Source organism: Selaginella moellendorffii, unplaced genomic scaffold, assembly GCF_000143415.4.
Source record: "Selaginella moellendorffii unplaced genomic scaffold, v1.0 SELMOscaffold_19, whole genome shotgun sequence".
In the NCBI taxonomy this organism is placed as follows: domain Eukaryota; kingdom Viridiplantae; phylum Streptophyta; class Lycopodiopsida; order Selaginellales; family Selaginellaceae; genus Selaginella; species Selaginella moellendorffii.
In genome coordinates, this window is record NW_003314280.1 from 2,235,218 (window position 1) to 2,252,711 (window position 17,494).

The following is a 17,494-nucleotide window of genomic DNA, read 5'->3' on the forward strand; positions in this document are numbered from 1 at the left end:
GTATTCTATGTCACCATCTAATGTTGAACTATATCATTTACGTCTTATTTTACTCCATAAAAAAGGTGCTACATCTTTTAAAGATCTCAAGATAGTTAATAATATTTATTATGACACATTTCAACAAGTTACAGATGCAATGGGGCTTATAGCTGATAATACCGAATAGAAAAAAAATTTAGAAGATGCTTGCTTTTTTAGAATGCCATCACAATTAAGATAATTATTTGTATTATTTTGTATATTTTGCACTCCAAAAGATCCTTACTTTTTATGGGATAAATTTAAAGACTTCCTCTCTGAGGATTTCATGCAAACAAATCCAATTTTTCATTATGAACATGCTTTACATGATATAAATATTAAAATAAAAATGCATGGCAAAACTAATCAAAACTACCATCTATCTTTGCCGTCTAAAAATTTTGATGATGAAAATATTGTCAACTCAACACAAATATATCAAAATGTTGAACAGAATATTCCTCAATTTAATCAAGAACAATTAAATATTTTTAATGATATTCTTAATGTTATTGATCACCCAACTGAGCATAATTGATACATTTTTATTGATAGCCCTAGTGGTATTGGTAAAACATTTCTTTTTAACACTCTTATAAATATTTTACAATTAAAAAACATAAATGTTGTTAGCATGGCTTGGACAGGAATTGCAAGTACTTTACTTTATAATGACCGAACTTCACACTTTTAAACTTCCTGTTCCAATAAATGAAACATCAACTTCCGCTATAACTGCTAATAGTGAAGTAGGTACAAAAATCAAAACTACTAACGTATTGTTATGGGATGAAATAAGTATAATTTATACTCATGCATTCACTGCTGTTGATCGAGTGTTGCGAGACCTAAAAAATACATCATTACCTTTTGGTAGCATAATTGTTGTCAAGCGGGGACTTTAGACAGACACTTCTAGTCATTCCACATGGACATAGGGCATAAATTGTTTCAAGTTTATAAGAATGAATAAATTATGGAGATTATTTTGAAAGTTATTTTTGAAAACAAATATACAACTTGCTAAAAGTGATAAATCATGGTTTGAATGGCTTCTCAAAGTTGGAAATGGTGAAAATTTTGAAAATTTACCATCTTTACCTTTTAACTCCATTTTATTACCTCATACACAACTAATTTATTCATCTATTATTGATTTTGTCTACCCTTCAATACTTGATATTTCAAACCCTTATATTGCAACCAATGGAGTCATACTTACCCCATTTAACGATGATACATTTGTAATCAACAACACTATTGTTTCTAAATTACAAGGTGATACATACATTTACAAAAGCATTGATTTTGTTGACATTGAACATCCTGAAAATTTTCCAACAGAATTCCTAAATTCTATCACACCTTTTGGTCTCCAACCATATAAACTCTTTCTCAAACAAGGTGTTATTCTTATCCTCCTAAGAAATATGTCTCCATCAGCAGGACTATGCAACAACATACGTCTCATCTTGAAAAATGCACTACCAAATATTTTAGATTGTGAAATTGTGATGGGGCAATTTAAAAGGACAAGAGTTTTTATCCCACATATCACACTAATACCATCAAATACAGAAATTCCATTCAAAATGTCTAGACAACAATTTCCAATTCATTTGGGTTACTGTTTAACAATCTAAGGACAGACATTTGACTGAGTTAGAGTTTATTTGCCCCACCCAGTTTTCACTCATGGGCAACTTTATGTGGCTTTATCAAGATGCACATCACCACATGGACTTGGAATTAAAGTTCAAAACACCACATGCCAAAGCCACCTCCTTCCTCAAGATCTTTCTATTTTTACAATTAACATTTTCTATGAAAAGGTTTTATATTGAACTTCTTTGTAAACCACCCAGCATTTGTTGGGCAAGTACTCGTATATACAATGATCTTGTTGCGGGATTGTGACTTTAGTATGATCTTTGTGTGGAAAGCCAAGGGGAACTAGCACCTCCATTTCCGCACTCAATCTACCAATCCTTCCATTGTGTAGACCAGCTATTCCATGTGAGGCAACTAGTCATCCACCCGTACCGCAGTCCCACGGTGGATACCTTCGTCCGTGGATACTCCACACAAGAGGAAGGACATACGCATGGATGCCCAATACGTATGATTTCAAATTTTAGGGGTAGGAATATACCTTGCTCAAGGGTATATTATACTTTTAAGTAGCCACTAATCAATGGGAATCGAACCCGTGCCATTTGCTCCGATACCAACTGTAGCGCACGTGGTTTTGACCCTTTATCCTATGGTGATTTACCATAGGATAACACCACGAAGCGGAACCTAAACCCTCTTTGTGCCAAGTGACAGATGCCACATGTCACATACCACGTGTCTGTAAGCGACTAAATTTTCCATTCTACTTTAGTCACTTAACCACACCTCTGACCACTTGGAGGAGTCTCATTCACAACCTCCATAAGTCCAATCCAGGACTTGGGACTTGCTAGCCCTGAGAATGGCATTCATGCCACTCAACATTTGCAATTGGTCCAAGTGCTCCACGTGTCCGATCCCATGACCGACACTCAAAGGTACCACCGACATAGCAGCCCGTTACGCTAAGGCCATGCCCAATCACCTTTGCCACACTGGTAGTCCAATACCACTTGCATCACCGTCTTGGCTCTCCAAGACTAGGCAAACCATCCGTGAGTGGTCATCTCAGATCCACTCCTTAGCATCCTTAGGATGCCCCCCGACAAGGGGAATAGCCTTCCCCAATATCCCTCTGTCAGTCCCCACTAAGTCCCTTTCTGCCCCTGGCCGTGTTTGCCAACACTGCCACTGGATCGAGACCCACAGGCCTGACCACTAAGTCCCACGGTCCTCTGGGACTTCCTCACCACACGACTGTGTCCTTGGTCACTACCCCAGAGGACTGCTCCTCTTCCTTTCCACAGTCTGGGCCTTTGGGACAACATTTCGGAACACCGTGGCCTTACGCGAGCCACCTGGGTACTCTCCTCGCCTTCTGCCCTTGGGTGCTCTAGCCATGGGCTTAGAGCGGGTTCCGTTGAGCCACACTAGGTATCCAAGTAGGTAGTGCCACCCACACTTGGACTGGGAGCATCGGCCAGTCGATCTCCCGGGGGAACTAGAGCCGGCTCTTGAACACTTCACCAAGCTACCCCGCTTGTCGGTCTGTGTTCACTCTAGTCTTGGACTTCCTAGTGGGCAGCTCATCACCCAACACTGGGTCCGGCCTTCCTGGGCCAAACTGGCCTTTCCTGGCCAAACTGGCTCCACTGCAGTCCTCCCCCTACTATACTTTTGGAGCTCACCAAACCCCCCAGGGTCTGGGAGACAAACGCTTTGGGCTTTCACCCTCTCAGGCTCCGGACTTGGACTCGGACTCGGATTCGGACTCAGACTCGGGCTCGGGCTCGGTCTCGACCTCAGCCTCGGTCTCGGTCTCGGCCTCAGCCTCGGTCTCGGTCTCGGTCCCGATCTCGGTCTCGGTCTCGGTCTCGGTCTCGGTCTCGGTCCCAGTCTCGGTCTCGACTTCGGACTCCATCTCGGACTCCATCTCGGACTCCATCTCGGACTCCATCTCGGGTCCATCTCGGGTCCATCTCGGACTCCATCTCGGACTCCATCTCGGGTCCATCTCGGACTCCATCTCGGACTCCATTTCGGGTCCATCTCGGGTCCATCTCGGGTCCATCTCGGACTCCATCTCGGACTCCATTTCGGGTCCATCTCGGGTCCACCTCGGGTCCATCTCGGACTCCATCTCGGACTCCATTTCGGGTCCATCTCGGGTCCACCTCGGACTCCATCTCGGACTCCATCTCGGACTCCATCTCGGACTCCATCTCGGGTCCATCTCGGACTCCACTTCGGACTCCAACTCGGGTCCATCTCGGACTCCACTTCGGACTCCACTTCGGACTCCAACTCGGGTCCATCTCGGACTCCACTTCGGATTCCAACTCGGGTCCATCTCGGACTCCACTTCGGACTCCAACTCTGGTCCATCTCGGACTCCACTTCGGACTCCAACTCGGGTCCATCTCGGACTCCACTTCGGACTCCAACTCGAGTCCATCTCAGACACTCCCACGTGTCATGTGTTGGTCCTTTTGGGTCCCTTTTTGGAGCCTCGCCTTTTGCTCGCTTCGTGCTCGTTCCTCGAGCCCTTCGTTGGGAGTTCCACTCCCGCTCTTGACTTTTCAAGTCGGAGCTTTTGGTCCAAACGTGTTACGCTCGTTTGGCTCTCGCTTCGGCCACTACCATGTGGCGCCCTTCCGGCTCCACTTTGGGGCCTAGGGATTTTGTGTCTCACAACTCCACCACCCATAGACGAAGTTCGATGTCCTCATCGAACGGTGAACCATTTTATAAAGTAACACTTGCATGTGTTACCATTTCCATCCTTGGCGCGTAGCCAATATTTGTCAATGGTGTGACATTGAAGGCTCACCATGCCTTCTCCATATTCGTCAATGGTTGGACATTGAAGGCTCACCATGCCTTTTGCATATCCTCTAAGGAGGGTAGTCTCTTCAACTTAGAGACTGATTGGACCACATATAGTAGTTCTCTTCTTTTATTGGTTTAGTTCTCGCTAAACCTCTTAGAGACCCTTCTCTAAGTCAATCCCACTACTCCTTCTTGAGTAGTCTCAATTTCTGTCGATATAACCTTTGCACTTTGGAACTTTGAATTTTGACTTCTTGGAGTCAATTTCCTAGGTGTCTTCGACACCTTGCCTTGCACCTTTTGTGCAACTCCACTTCCCATCCTAGGAAGTTCTCTACTCGAGGGCACCATCATCCTCTCTTCTATTTTGTGCCAAAGTTCCAGTTATCATACTTTGTGCTAGGGCTGTTCATGGCCCTATCATTTGGCTACCTTACCGCTCCCTCCCTTGGAGCTTCCACTTTCGCCAAATCGGAGCATTTCGGAATCCATCCTTGGAAGTCCACTTCCTTTCCCACAAGCTGTTAGCACCGAACACATTAGTGTTCCTTGGCTAACTTTGCCATTTGGATCCCTTCCATTAAATTCCATGGCCCAAACTTGGCCACTAGTCCTTTGCTCCTATCCTTGATTGTTGCACCCCGCAACATCGGATCGCTACCTCCATTTTTGAGGTATCCTTTCGGTTCCATAGCAAAGACTCTTCTTTGCCTAGTCCGGAGGATGTTTGCCCCTAGTATGTCTCTTTAGCATCTTCTGCTATGGGCTCTATCCATGGCCCAACTTCGTGACCCTCCCATGGGTCTTTTATAGAAACTACTTTCCTCGGACTCACTATGCCATCGCACGGACATAGTTTATTTCCCTTAGGTGCTCTTCCCACTTGGTCATCACGACCAAGCCACACCATCTTAAACAGTTCAATTTCAACATTTTGAACCAGGAACTTCATTCCTTAGCCAACCAAGGACCTTGTCCTTATCTGGCCATAAGATCACCTAGTGATCTCACCTTGGCACGTTAACAGAGTTGCCAAGAGGTACTTGGTCTTCTAGACCTCCAAGTTGTTGACTATAACCCCGGGGGCATCCCCCACACTGGCGGTGCACCCAAGCTAGCCCTTACGGCCAAGGGTTCATAGCAACTGAGATTAGGTGTCCCCATCTCACTCACCACGACCTTGGTGCCACTTGCACCAAAGCGTTCAAGTTAGATATGCCGAGCTTTCACTCTAAGCAATCTAACCGTGCATCACGACTCCGAGGCATCCCTCGCTTGGCGGTGTGCCCAAACCAGTCTCCCCACTGAGAGTCCATGACCACCGAAATATGAGTGTCCTCATATTCCAAACCATCACCACGCCCTAGTGATTTGGGACTCGAACCCAAGCACTAGAGGGTCGGGACTCAAACCCAACCTCCGTATATGCATCTACGGACGGCATCACACAAGATGCCTGGCGTGACTCCCCACGCCGGTGCACCAACCTATTTTTAAAGCGCGCTACAGATCACAGCTTAGGAACCTAGTTCCTCCACATTGCCAAGTCCTCTCACTTGACATGTCTGTGATCATGCATGGACTCCTCCATGCTCGGCCCTATGGCCCACCCTTTTTGAAGTTATCACCTTCAACTAGGGTATTTTTTCCCCCGACGTGCCAATCTCGCTTGGCAAGTCCTCCGACCACTGTAACATGGTTCCTGCATAAGCGTGAAAGTCCTTGACCATCGACTTTCGTTCAAAGCCCTCTCCTTGAACACTCGGGAACTACTTCCCTAACCTTGATAGCCTTGCCTCATGGCAAGCTTCAAGACCACACTTCTGCTGCGCCACTCTGATTTCGCGTGTTCCATGAACCATTTACACTTGGCCTTTCTAAGTACTAAGCTACCTAGAATCGTCTTTGGGAACCTTGAAGGAACTCTGTCCCTCAGCTTGCTAAGGCCTCCCTTTTTGCAAGCCTTCCAAATGCCACATAGTCTAACATGGACAATTCCATATTTTAGACTCTCCATGGCATCACGGTTGCTAGCGGCAACACCCTCGAGCCCCCACTTGATTCTCCACTCCCAGCTGGCATAACCAACCTTGGTTATGCCCTTTGATTCCTACGGTTCGGTTCTATCCCCTTACTTCTTGCTTTTTGGCTTCACACCTTTCCTTTGGTCATTCTCCTCCAGACCAGGAGGATAGCTTTGCACTTTCTATCATGCTTTAGCAAGTATTCTTAGGGATGAACCTACCCAATAGCCTAAGGAGTGGTTCCTCAATCCGGGTATGCCCACCTTATAATCCCACGCACTGGGATTACATTGTTACTTATGGGCCTTTACCTGCCCATCACTAGCCTTGCCAAAATTCCATTTTTGGCTTTGTCCAACTCGGGTAAACAGTCCTATCCTGTCTCCGCAACCTTGGACATTTGGATAGCACCTTCTATCCATCATTCGCTAGGGACTTAGTCCCTTGGGCTTTATCCATTGCCCTCGCGACATCAAACACCACCTTCTGGTGTTCTAGAGTGTTCGGGTGTCCCAATGATGGCTTTCTTGACAATGAGTATTTCCTTTTATGACATTGACTTACTATATCGCAACACAAGCAACTTATCCCCCGTAAGGGTATATCCAACTTCCCTATGCTATTAAGAAGTCTTGGGTAGCTACCTTCTACCCGTTTAACCAGTTATTTTGCACCTCTTGCTTAGTTGCCTCATAGTTGTCAAGTCCTACAACTCATTGCTTGGTGCTTTCACACCTCCATCATTATTTGGGTCACCACACTCCAACTGCATGCTCTGCAGCTTAGGCTATGCTATTCCCATTTCCATTGGGATTCCTTTGGCAAGGGGTTCTCATGAACCCACCAACATAGCCTCAAGGTATCACACCTTGGCACATTTGGTGTCTCCACACCATCGGCTCCACGAGCCTACCTCTATGACATTTCCCCTTCGTGTCTAAGTCTTTGCCAAGACCCACACCGCTCTTTCTCATGCCAACCATCCGTTAGCACTGCACCATAGAGGTCACACACAACTTTATGTCAAAGTTGTTTTCTTCTGGGAACACCTTTCCCATAACTTTAGCATGGCACATTTTGCCATCGATGAGATACCCTCTGTTCTCATCCTTGGATCCTATTATCTCCCCCCATCCTTTGTGGGGTACAACACACCTCAGTCCAAATGCTTCCATCAGTCCTTTTAGGACCATCCGTTGACTCTACTTGAGTCATCCAGCAGTTTTGGACTTGGTTAATCCACAGACCTGTAAGGTCCTACTTGTGAGGCATTAGCTCACTGGAATACATTTCTTGCATTCCTGTCCTACTCAAAAGGACTATTTTCACAAGTGTTACTCCGACACTTGATTTTGTTCTTTGGGGGCAACCTTTGCCCCTTAGGACTACTTGTCCATGTGATGAGAACACCAACTCATCCACTTAATACACCCCCAACTCCTTGGGTTGTTCCAGCATTTATTAGAGGTAGCCCCGGCTACCTTTTCAAGGACTTGAGTCCTCTTCCGTATTTGACCTCCCACGGTCATTACTTCTGGTCTCACATTCATGAGCACCAACCTCAACTATATGAGGAAAATCTTGTGACTCCTTTATTGTTTTGGAGTCTTTATCTTTCCCGTGATCCCAACTGTAGTTGTTTACCACAACTACATTAGCCAGTTTGCTAAGTCAAACGCTCATCTGGATCACATCCTCAACTCTTTGAGGAAAACCATATACTGTTCCCAAGATCCCAAAGTCGTTCCCTTACTGGACCCTTTTCTATCCACCACATCGCGCCCAAGTTCATGCATGAACTCGAGTGGAGAGCCATGTCCTCTCGACGAGCTACTCCTCAAGGATAGGCCCATTCCTAGGACTTTCCGATGCCAATATCAATGGTGATATACTTGAGCACCAATAAAAGTCGGACTAAGGAACAGCTCCGATACCAAATTGTAAGCGACTAAATTTTCCATTCTACTTTAATCACTTAACCACACCTCTGACCACTTGGAGGAGTCTCATTCACAACCTCCATAAGTCCAATCCAGGACTTGGGACTTGCTAGCCCTGAGAATGGCATCCATGCCACTCAACATTTGCAATTGGTCCAAGTGCTCCACGTGTCCGATCCCATGACCGACACTCAAAGGTACCACCGACATAGCAGCCCGTTACGCTAAGGCCATGCCCAATCACCTTTGCCACACTGGTAGTCCAATACCACTTGCATCACCGTCTTGGCTCTCCAAGACTAGGCAAACCATCCGTGAGTGGTCATCTCAGATCCACTCCTTAGCATCCTTAGGATGCCCCCCGACAAGGGGAATAGCCTTCCCCAATATCCCTCTGTCAGTCCCCACTAAGTCCCTTTCTGCCCCTGGCCGTGTTTGCCAACACTGCCACTGGATCGAGACCCACAGGCCTGACCACTAAGTCCCACGGTCCTCTGGGACTTCCTCACCACACAATTGTGTCCTTGGTCACTACCCCAGAGGACTGCTCCTCTTCCTTTCCACAGTCTGGGCCTTTGGGACAACATTTCGGAACACCGTGGCCTTACGCGAGCCACCTGGGTACTCTCCTCGCCTTCTGCCCTTGGGTGCTCTAGCCATGGGCTTAGAGCGGGTTCCGTTGAGCCACACCAGGTATCCAAGTAGGTAGTGCCATCCACACTTGGACTGGGAGCATCGGCCAGTCGATCTCCCGGGGGAACTAGAGCCGGCTCTTGAACACTTCACCAAGCTACCCCGCTTGTCGGTCTGTGTTCACTCTAGTCTTGGACTTCCTAGTGGGCAGCTCATCACCCAACACTGGGTCCGGCCTTCCTGGGCCAAACTGGCCTTTCCTGGCCAAACTGGCTCCACTGCAGTCCTCCCCCTACTATACTTTTGGAGCTCACCAAACCCCCCAGGGTCTGGGAGACGAACGCTTTGGGCTTTCACCCTCTCAGGCTCCGGACTCGGACTCGGACTCGGACTCGGACTCGGACTCGGATTCGGACTCAGACTCGGGCTCGGGCTCGGTCTCGGCCTCGGCCTCGGTCTCGGTCTCGGTCCCGATCTCGGTCTCGGTCTCGGTCTCGGTCTCGGTCCCGGTCTCGGTCTCGACTTCGGACTCCATCTCGGACTCCATCTTGGACTCCATCTTGGGTCCATCTCGGGTCCATCTCGGGTCCATCTCGGACTCCATCTCGGACTCCATCTCGGGTCCATCTCGGACTCCATCTCGGACTCCATTTCAGGTCCATCTCGGGTCCATCTCGGGTCCATCTCGGACTCCATCTCGGACTCCATTTCGGGTCCATCTCGGGTCCACCTCGGGTCCATCTCGGACTCCATCTCGGACTCCATTTCGGGTCCATCTCGGGTCCACCTCGGACTCCATCTCGGACTCCATCTCGGACTCCATCTCGGGTCCATCTCGGACTCCACTTCGGACTCCAACTCGGGTCCATCTCGGACTCCACTTCGGACTCCAACTCGGGTCCATCTCGGACTCCACTTCGGACTCCAACTCGGGTCCATCTCGGACTCCACTTCGGACTCCAACTCGGGTCCATCTCGGACTCCACTTCGGACTCCAACTTGAGTCCATCTCGGACACTCCCACGTGTCATGTGTTGGTCCTTTTGGGTCCCTTTTTGGAGCCTCGCCTTTTGCTCGCTTCGTGCTCGTTCCTCGAGCCCTTCGTTGGGAGTTCCACTCCCGCTCTTGACTTTTCAAGTCGGAGCTTTTTGTCCAAACGTGTTACGCTCGTTTGGCTCTCGCTTCGGCCACTACCATGTGGCGCCCTTCCGGCTCCACTTTGGGGCCTAGGGATTTTGTGTCTCACAGTGTCCATGCCACGTGTCCATAGGAACCCGAGGTTCAGGGCCTTGAGCCACTGAACGAAGGAACGGTGCCAAACTCCCATGTGTGACGCCAAGGAGTGATGGAACCGGACCACGGAGCAACTCACGAGCATATAGCCCAAGGAGCGAAGGGACAGGAGCCCGGAGCGACTTGGAACAGTCCTAGAGCAACCAGCATCCCAATGCCAGAACCAGCATGCAAAACGGAGCTAAACGGAGTTTGGCGCTATTTCGGCATACCGGTGGCCTAACGTGAGGATATGGGTACTCCACCAGCTAGCATGGAATGGAACTTGGGCTTAGACCCAAGCCGGACACAGAACAAGGACAGACACGCAAGCGGAAGCTAGACTATGCCTCAGGTTGGTCAGCCATGCCCGACCTACCCACTATCCCTACTATACATTTGGAACCCCCCATAGCCCCCCCCCCCCTTGAGGAACACACGCTTTGGGCTTTCACCCCAAGCCTCCCTTAGTACCAGGAGTTAGTCTCTGGGACAAGCTCAAAATTTACTAAATATGGAATGTCCTTAAATTGTGAATTTGGACACGGGACGAACACCATTGTGTTCAGGCCAATCTCTACATCTGTAGATATGCCAAATGAGCAAATCTGGACACTTTCCATAAATAGCATTTGGGACCGAAATAAGACCAACACAAAGGGCATGATAGCGAGGGTGTTTGGCAGACACGGTAAACTATCATCTAGCGATATTGAGGGACCAAGCTCAATATCGCGGGGGTTCCCAACACTAGCAAGTGCAAGCCAACATCATGAGTTTCTCATCACTGTGTCAAGTCTGCTTGACTAAAATGACAACTTAGGATTTCCTTCCTTAGTGCCCTTCCGGTCTAAGTGCACATGTGATGACCAGTTTCTTAACTAGCTTAGGCGGAGACTAATAACAGGTCCAGCAATACTGACCTCCTGCCATCGTGGCAGTAAGGTAAGAGTGTCCGTAAGGACTGGCCGACAAGTAACTTTCGATACCCGAAGTCACATTCGCGACACTCTCCCCCCCTAGGGAAGATTGACGTCCTCGTCGATGCATACTCGAGTCTAGAATACCGCCAAGGAAACAACTCCAAAAAAAAAGTTCACGATACTCACACTATGTGAGAAATGCACCAACTTAAATGAGTTAAAGGGGCAACCTCTTTGTCTAACGCGGATGCGCTACCAGCTCAGACACCTTCCAGCCGTCGCCAACATGGAAATGACCAACGGAGTCAGCCACCCTTGCTGCTCTGGGAGTCACCCAACTTACAAAAGTGTGATATGCCCCTGCCCACAAGAACATAGAGAGAGAAGCCAGAGGCCCCAATCCTCCTAAGCAAAGAAACCAAACCCGTCGGTAAGGTTTAGATAGACTACTGTAAACAGGCAGTTAGAGTTGTTTACACGGTCACGCCCTTGTAACGGAATAAGGAACATCGACAAAGAGGCGGGTTATGTGACCAGTCGACAGTAGCTACCCCATGACTAGAGATTTCAACATGCACACGAAGTGCCGAAGCCAGTCTGCCTATACTGGCCCAAACTTAGAGATCAATGGATGGACAATATCAAAGTCAGAGACAATGATATCTAAGAAGCTTAATTACTAGTGACTATATCTTAGAGTAGAACACAAAAGTATTCTAAGCAAGTTATCATCCGATAAACCAGTAGTATTGTAGATAGGAACCACCAAGATCAGCATAATTGGTAAATATAGGATTCACCATCCAACAAAATTCAATAGCCAATTGATCATCAAAGAAACTCAATGATGAAACTTAACTACCGACAATGGCAGATAGTATGCCAACCACTCACAAAACGCAACTCAAAGAACACAAAGTATCATTGACTAACAAGCACAATGCTCACGAATGTATCACTCGAAGGAAATAACATCCTAATCTATGAGAATTAACTCGAGCAATAATCAACAGAAGAGAATGAATGTGGTAAGACCAACAAACACTCAATCCTGCCAACTATCACAAAAGCCAATCTGAATAGATCCCAGCCAACAATACTAAGGAACTCAAGTTGCCTAAGCAAATGTCAGCAATATCCTACTGACGTCTCAAACCCAAGAAACCAATCCAGAGCAAACCACAAAGAACATGTGGTATTGCGAAAAGCCAAAAGCCATCAAAGAGAACAACCAACTATTATGAAAGATCATCAATCATCCTATCAATAAAGAGATGCAAAATCACCGTTTAAGAAGGAATCCACCATTCCGAAGAATAGCAAATCATTCTAGATCAACGATAATCAAGCAAAACCTTCGACAAAGATAATCAATTATCCTAGATGATAATCAATCATCACCAATGATTGCTAGATGCAAATACTAACTTCAACATCGAAGCTAAAGAGCCAAAACTGCGGACAAATGGAACAATGAGTATGAAAACTCAAAGAACCAAAAGCTCGAAGAAGCCTATAGCTAAGTCTTGCCTAATAATGATCACAAGTCTCATAGAAGCTAACTTCAATGCTAAAGAAGAAATCATGGTGCAACCCACAATGTCTTCTTCAACACATCCATAAGCCAAACTTCATAATACCAAAGCTAATGAAGAGCATTTCTGCATCAATCCAAAAGCTAAGCACAATGGAGCTATGCTCAACAAGTAATCACTAAATGATCCTCCATGAATTCATCTATAGCAAGACGTAACTCACTTCGGAACAAGCACAAGGGAATCATCAATGATCAATATAGTCCAATTCAAACCCAATAAGGATTCAAACTTCCCAATGTCGATCACTAACTCTTCCGCTTGTAGAGTTAGCATAGTCCACGATTGAATCACTTTTCAAGGAAAAGCTAAAGCTCAACCCCTACTAAATAATCTTATCTAGAACACAACTAACTTAACTTGCCACTTAGTTCATTTGAACGTCAACACAATTGCTAACTAGCAAATGCATGAATGCCAACAACACAAAGCTAAAGCCAAATCATCAACACTATTTTTATTAAAACTAATGAAACTCAATATCAATCCTACAGAGAGACATCTCATTTCACTTGAATCTCAATACCAACAATGTCAACGATAGGGCATCACTTCAATGCCATCAACATCAGAACAAAACTAGAAGAAAGCAAGAGTGAATCACCACCCAAAGCTCTCAAGCAACCAAGCTAACCAAAGTCGAAGATACTTTACTTAATATCCAAGACCAATTTCTTCAGCAATACTCAGTTACAGATAACACTTCCTCAAGGAGTGAATCACCACATCCAAGACTAAATGAAATCTAACACCACAAATTAAATGTAACCAAATGATATCGACAAAGGTAGTGTCGACATGTCAACATGGAAAAACCATGTAAGTCTAACAACACGATCCTCCGCAACATCATCCGGTAAAGCAAGCTCATCACTGCTAAATCATTATCGAGTGAAGAAAGTATCAATAGTCTTTTGACAAAGTCTACCAGTAATCACTAGTTGCAAAGCAACTAACAATCACCCTTCAACTTGCCTTCACAAGACCCGAACACTAACTCATGTCATCGAGTTACATACTTATCCAACATGAACACAATACCCCAGGGACGAGATAAAAGTTCATAGACAAGCACAAACTAAATGACCACTCGAATCCAACTCAACCGCAATAAGCTCACTAATGCATTTAGTCAATAGCTCTGAGCATGCCTTGAAGAGGCTAGCTATGTGATTAACACTCAGTCGAAACTAAAGTGAAGACCATGAGATGGACTCATATCGGTACACAACCTCCTCATAGACAAAGCTATAGTACAGGTACCAACATCTTAACCCTAAACAACCAAGTTGGACATCACCATCTTCAGCCAAGGCACAGTGCTACCAAGACTAAGTCAAGATCAGTGAGAGCTCACTACTCTTATAGAGTTTAACGAAATGCAAGATGCAAACTGCCACCAAGCACAACGCTACAAAAGAAAGGCACAAAGGTCACCTTTCTTAGAAAAGCGCAACGGCCACTTTCCTACATCAACTCCAGACTCTATCCAACCCAATTGCTTTAGCCCCAAAAGTCAGCATCCCTTTCGGGCCGCATCATACAAACTACCTACTAAGATCTAAGCCAACCAAAGTCAACTCCAACTTCTTCACTAGTTTGTATTGGCTTACGAAAACGGAATGGTTTTCGGTAAAGTGACCAATAGATCAGCTATTGGAGAAGTCTAAGAAAATTTGTGGAAAATTTCCCATCCTAGAGAAAGAATGACTCTCAGTCCAGGATTGCAAACTTTCAAGACTCAACCAACTTCCTCCTACCTACAACTTCACATAGGTTCACCTCAACACAAATTCTCATGATCCATCAATATGCTTAAGCATCGAACATCTTTGCCCATTTTTCCAATATCCAACACCGACATCCGTAAAGTGCTGAATGAATATCTAAAACTTGATCACGAAGACCACATCTTCGGATATCCACATTGCACTAACACTCTTCTTCAATCACCTTCAAGATTCAATGTGAAGTCAAAACACTAACAAGAAAAATGACATGAAAAATCAAGGTCTAAGGAAAATTCCTCATCACTCAAAATAACAATGCCACTTCCACTAACACCAGTGCTAGCAATGTCAATGCCTCAACTACACACCTTCTCCATCCAACAATCTACTCCAAGTACTAATGGATCAACCGACAAGTCATAGCAAGTGAATGCTATAACCTTTTTTCAACACCAATGGGCAAACTCAAGGAAACAAGGTACCAACTTAAGCTTAGCACAATGGATCACCTCTGAGAATCCAGTTAAAGCTACTACAATGCTACTACGTGCAGGTAGACTAGCTTCACCATTAACCACTTTGGGGTTGATCATCATTTACCCAAGCAACTTCGTAAACACATTGTTCATTATCACATGGATATGATATAAATCACAATGACTTGATCATCAATTGAGTAACGCAATGAGCAATGCTTATGTCATTACTTCAAACGTTTATGTGAGTATCAAATGCCAACTCGATTCGACAAAATGCAACATAAATGCCACACTCCACCAATAGAGATTTACGACACCCAACACCACTAACTTTTGTTCACAACACAGACAAGCTCATGCCACTCTCTTTCCGACCAATCTCAAAACTATTTCAACACCAAGCTACTCAAGGAGCAATAGCAAGGTTCCCTGGAAAAGAATTGAGCATTGCAACCCAAGCCTTCCAATAGCAAGCCTAGACAAAATGGTTTAGTGTTTCACCACTATCCATCCCATAACTCACCACTTGTAAGACTATCACTTCCAACATGCATCAAGATAAGGACTCTTGATTGCATAATGTGAACACAAGTAATGAGTTAACACCTCGTTGCAAATCATCTCTCCAAGAAGAAAAAATGATTTACGTATTTGATCCTCCGTCCCCGATGACTCTCTTTTCGGTCTCATCTTTGACCAAACCTCAAGCTTGCTTTCGCACTGCTTTTAGTTCAATCGAAGAAAAGTTTATGAGAGAGCACGGCAAAAATTACTTGAACCAATAGACTATTCCCTACAGTCTTGATTGATCCACTTATAATCATGCCTAGGAAGGATCCACTAGTGCCGTGCTAAACCGCTACGGACCAGCCTATTTGCCACTCATAGCAAACCCAGGAAAAGTTTATTTTCACCCATGGTATATGGAACAACTCATGGAACCACCGATAGGCTAACATTAATCCTGCCAACTCAAAGTGTAACCTCGAGTTGCTAATGCGCCTCACTTACGAGCCCAAGTGCAAACTCATGTAACGGAACAACTCAATTCACCCTATGAGCCCAAGAGCAAGCTCACATAATATGGAACAAAAAGGTAACCAAAACCTATCCCAAGGAACCAATGTGAAGTCTTTGCACCCAAATGTGTACCCACTCGGATCATTGTTTTCATCTCTGCGTATGCAACGAGACTAGTTGCCCAATCTCATTGGATAATATCGTTGAGACTCATTCTCTGATACCAACTGTAACGCACTTTATCTCTCTCCCCTTAAGCCAACTAGAAAAGGGGCAATTGTTTGATGAGAGAGCCCTTAGTGGCTATTTTATCCCCATTTATCTCCCAAAGTTCCAAGGATCCACGGTGACAGTATATCCAAATCTCATCCCATGATCACATGCACTATAGTATGGGATGGTGAGCTTGCTCACAGGTCACAGACATAGGGCATCAAGTTTGTGCTCCACAACGAGGGGGTGCTCTTTGAGTCTGGCTACCCTAGATCGTGCTGGGAGAGCACAGCGAACTCTATAAGAGAATGCACACCATGCTCAACAGGTCTGTGGGCTCCACGCCTCTCAAGAAGTACCTCACACCAAGTAACGGATGAGTACGTGGAGCAGGAGCACCAAGATCTTGCTCCCAGAGGGTAAATTATTCTCCAGCATATATATTCTATGATCCTGATATGGTGATCTTGTAATACGACTTTCGAGGATGGATTGAAAGCACCTGGGAGTGGTGGCAGCCGCAGTTGTTTTCTCGCTCTCCTTGCCTAGCTCGTCTCCCTCGGCGCTGGAAATCGATCGGCTGTATCTAGCCCATCAAGCAAAGGTAGGACGGGATTTAGTATCTGGTGCAAGGCTTGAAAGTGGCAGGCACGAGCCGATACTACAAGATCAAGTTTCCCAAAGGCAACTAAACCTGGTCTCCCAGTAATTCCCGATGGAATTCCTTTCAATCACGAGTTACTTCTGGTTGCAATCCAAAATATGTAAACCCGAAACTGGTAGGTGAAAGTGGTCACACTGCTTGCTCACTCGCTTGCTCTATTTGACGGAAGTGAGGAGCCACAATCTTTTGTATGAAGTCAAGTGCCCCGACTCTCCTTGTAAGTTCTCCCACTGCATCAAAACACACATTTTTCTCCACTACAACAAAGAAAAAAAAATTCACCTCAGCATAGGAAGCAGAGATAATCTTCCATTCAGCAGCCTCCACCAACCTATGCTTCAAAACAGTGTGTCCCAGAAGATCTCCTATAACAAACACACAAAACGAATCACAAAAAGAAAAAACATCCTAAGAGCTTTGAGTACTGACGTGTTCCGAGCAAAATGGCTCGGCCGGTTGACCTCGATCACAACTTTACCGCCCTTCATGGCAAAATCCAGAGAGTAATCCGCATCAACGTACTCGGGGATCCAC